The sequence below is a fragment of the Microcebus murinus genome, chromosome 28 (assembly GCF_040939455.1).
Source record: "Microcebus murinus isolate Inina chromosome 28, M.murinus_Inina_mat1.0, whole genome shotgun sequence".
NCBI lineage: Eukaryota > Metazoa > Chordata > Mammalia > Primates > Cheirogaleidae > Microcebus > Microcebus murinus.
This window is the reverse complement of record NC_134131.1, coordinates 8,792,054-8,795,978: the sequence shown is the minus strand read 5'-3', so window position 1 is coordinate 8,795,978 and position 3,925 is coordinate 8,792,054. Positions and strand designations below refer to the sequence as shown.

The following is a 3,925-nucleotide window of genomic DNA, read 5'->3' as shown; positions in this document are numbered from 1 at the left end:
AGATGTATAGTGTTCAGTTTAGTCATCTACTGAAAAGAATTAAGAATACTTGAAGAAATAGAGAAATATACCATGTTAATGGATTAAAAAACTAAATATTGTTACAATGTCAGTTTTACCTCAAATCGATCTGTAGATTCCTTGTCAAAACTCAGCAAGATTTTAAAATTCATATGGAAATGTTAAGGAACTAGATTATCCAAAGCAATCTCGAGAAAGACAAAGTTGCAAGACATATACTATATAACTTCAAGATTAACTATAATATACAGTAATCAAATCACTATTTTATTGGCATAGGATTAATAGATTAAAGCAATAGAATACACAACTGAGATATGGCTACATTTCTATTTGAGTTTATTTACAAAGGCACGAAACAAATAGAAAAAATGGTCTTAACAAATGGTGTTGGAAAAATTGATATTCTTTAAGAAAGCAATAGAACTATACCCTACTTCACACTACATGCAAAAGTGAATTTGAAATGTATCATTGACTTAAACATAAAAACAAAAACCAAAAAGCTTTTATGTAGGAGAAAACTTTGCGACTTGTGTGTAGGCAAATGTGCTTTAGGATGCAGAAATAAAAAATACATAAAAGAAAAAAGGTAAATTTGATTTCCTCAAAGCTAAAAACATGTTAATACTAAAAATATTACAACTTTGGCATGAGAGCATGCATAAAATTTATAAAGAGCAAGTAAATAGTCAAATAGCAAAGAGGTATCCTGAAAGTATCCAAAACTAGGTGAACCTAGGAGCATTCGAACATCAACATGAAAAAGAATAAAGGATTATCATCTCTAAATAAAAGTTATCTGTGAAACTACTGACACATAAGTAAATAAATTAAGTAAATGGGAGTGGGGAGAACCCATTCCTTACAGTAGAATGACAACAAATACAGAAGCAGTGAGAAAATTGTGAACCACTCTTTTGCAGCCATCATATAATTATTATAGGAAAGAATAAATGCTCACATCATTGAACATATTTTAAGTACTTTAAGATTGTATTTACACAGTCTCAAATATTGATGCACAGATTACCTATGAATCTCCAATGGAAACTGATAACTTTAAAATTAAGAAATCGAGAGATTCTACTTTGGATCTCACCAGGAGGTCAAAGTCAACATTACTAGTAATGGGAAAAATTGACAGTGTTGACAGCTTGATGTGATACATTGAGAAGGACACGCATCACTTACATATTATTCCTATCAAAAGTGTATCCCTGACACTGATCATGAGGAAATCACCAGCCAAAGTCATTTAAGGAACATTCCATAAAACAATGGACCTGTACTAGTCAAATGTCAATGTCATAAAATAGAAGAATGAGAAACTTTTCTAGATAAAGAACCATGACAACTTAATGGCATGCATGATGCTAGAGTAGGTCTTAATGGGTGAAAAAGTTCTATAAAGAGCTATCGGTGAAATTAAATAAAAATTTTAGTATTTTATCAATGTTAAATCTCCTAAATTTGATCTTTTCCCTTTCGTTATGAGGGAATGAATGGTCTTATTTTTAGAGGGGGAGCAGGAGAGAGAGAGGGAGAGAGAGAACATAGCAGATAGCAAATGTTATAAAAGGTAAGAATTGCTCAAGGGTATATAGGAATGAATTGCATTAATCTTGTGACTTCCTAGGTTTAAAGTTTTTTAAATGAAAAGTTTAAAAGTTAAAGCAAAAGCAAAAATAATTCAAAAATTTTGCCAACTATATATTTAGGAGGGGCTCTCTATAAATTGTTTCATCTCAACCTGTGATTAAAGGCCTTTCCTCAGCACATCTAGGTTTTCTTTAATGATACCATTTATCAAATGTTATTTCATAAACTGCTGCCATTTGCTAACTTTTTCACATGTCCTTTTATTTCCACCTTGGAAACAAGTATAGTTTTTTAGATGTTTAAGTCCATTAACCATCATTCATACTTAGTATCTTTCACATTACTTTTAATGAATATTTGTTTTAAATCTCTTTGTCCAAATGAACTACATTCTTGTGGGTCTTTTTAAGACTGTTCTCCAAATTGCCGATTTTATTTTCCACACTGCAAATTTGATTTTATTCAGCTTCCAACTCAAATTCCACTATTGCATAGATCGTTTCCCTGAGAGCTTTCTCCCATGAGTTGTTTCATCTCATCCTGTTTTCTGAACATCTTGCTGCTATTCTTTCATGGAATCCAAACAGGCTACCTGCGGCCAAAAGAAGATGCCAGTTTTATCTAATACTACTTTTGATCCTTTACTAAATCATTACCCGGGGCGCTTCCTTTCTGTGAGTTTTCAGGTCAAGCTTCTTTTTGTGTGTGTGCATGCATGGGAGTATTTTTTTTTCCCCACAGACACCAACCACATTGGCCTTTTTACTGCTGACACATCCACAAACAATGGAACAGCAAGATAGTCTGCCATGTGCTCATGGAAATTTAAGTGCAGAGCTTCTAATTCTTCAAATGCTTTGAAGTTTTGGACTGAGATGAGATCTTCTCCCTGTTCTCCCTAAACCAGCTCCCTGATATGTTATACATGGGGAAAACTTTTCTATCTCGCCCTATAAGCTGCCAGCTTATATTATATTCTATACACCCAGCGCTGTACTTGTAAGATTTCGCTTCTCACTGTTTAAAACAATGTCACAAATTCCATCTCCTTGAACAGTTTTATATATATATTTATATATATAAAATATAATATATATAAATATATATATATAATTTTTTTTAATGTTACTGAATGCTTGTAAAAGCTCTCTGGCTATTTCTCACCATGCTTTGTGCATTACAGAGACAATGGCTAAGTCTTGCTTGCCTGTTGGTAGAGATCACATATTTTTTTAGCTAAGGAGGACAGGTAGTAAAGGAAGATAAAAGGGTCTTCATTACACTCAGGCCATCATAGAATTGGTAGGTCATAAATGAATATGATTTTTATCCTCCATTCTAAACCTGTGAACTTTTGGAGCTATAATTTGGATCTAAAGTAAACTTCAGTACTGGCAATAAATTGACTTTCCGTGCTTGCTTTGGAAGCACATATATTAAAATTACAACGAAACAGAAGATTAGCATGGCCCCTACGCAAGGACAACATGCAAATTTGTGAAGCATTCCATAGTTTTGTTCTTTGAAAAAATAAAATTGACACGCCTCTTGCTAGATTAATGAGAAGCAGAAAAGAAAGAACTCTAAGTCAATAAGGAATGAAAAAGGAGAAATTACAACTCATACCATGGATATACAAAATGTCATCTATGAATACTATAAAAACCTCTATGCACATAAACTTGAAAATGTAGAGGAAATGGGCAAATTCTTCAAAGCACACAGACTCCATAGGCTCAATCAGGAAGAAATAGAGTTCCTGAATAGACCAATATCAAGTATCGAAATTGAAGCAGCAATAAAAAACCTTTCTAAAAAGAAAAGACCTGGACCAGATAGTTTCATACCTGAATTTTACCACACCTACTAAGAACTGGTGCCTATCCTGCAGAAGTTATTACATAACATTGAGAAGAAAAGAATCCTCCCCAACACATTTTATGAAGCTAACATCACCCTGATACCAAAACCAGGAAAGGACTCAACAAAAAAGAAAACCATAGATTAATATCCCTTATAAATATAGATGCAAAAAATCTCAAACGAAATCCTAGCAAACCGAATTCAGGTGCTTATAAAAAATAATCCATCATGGCCAACTGAGCTTCATCCCAGAGATGCATGGATGGTTCAACATACACAAATCTATAAAAGTATTTCAATACTTAAATAGAAGTAAAAAGAAAGACCATATGGTCCTCTCAATAGATGCAGCAAAAAAGCATTCAATGAAATTGACACTTTTTTGGAATGGAAAAGCATGACCACATGTACTCACCATCAAATCGGTATTAACTGATCA

General features: G+C 33.0%; 1 non-coding gene across 1 annotated transcript; it reads left to right on the top strand.

Moving 5' to 3' along the window:
• The first annotated feature begins 3,035 nt into the window (after positions 1 to 3,035).
• Positions 3,036 to 3,140, top strand: LOC142865028 (U6 spliceosomal RNA). The gene has a single exon (XR_012915330.1). It is a non-coding gene; the product is annotated as a U6 spliceosomal RNA (small nuclear RNA).
• The last annotated feature ends 785 nt before the right edge of the window (positions 3,141 to 3,925 follow it).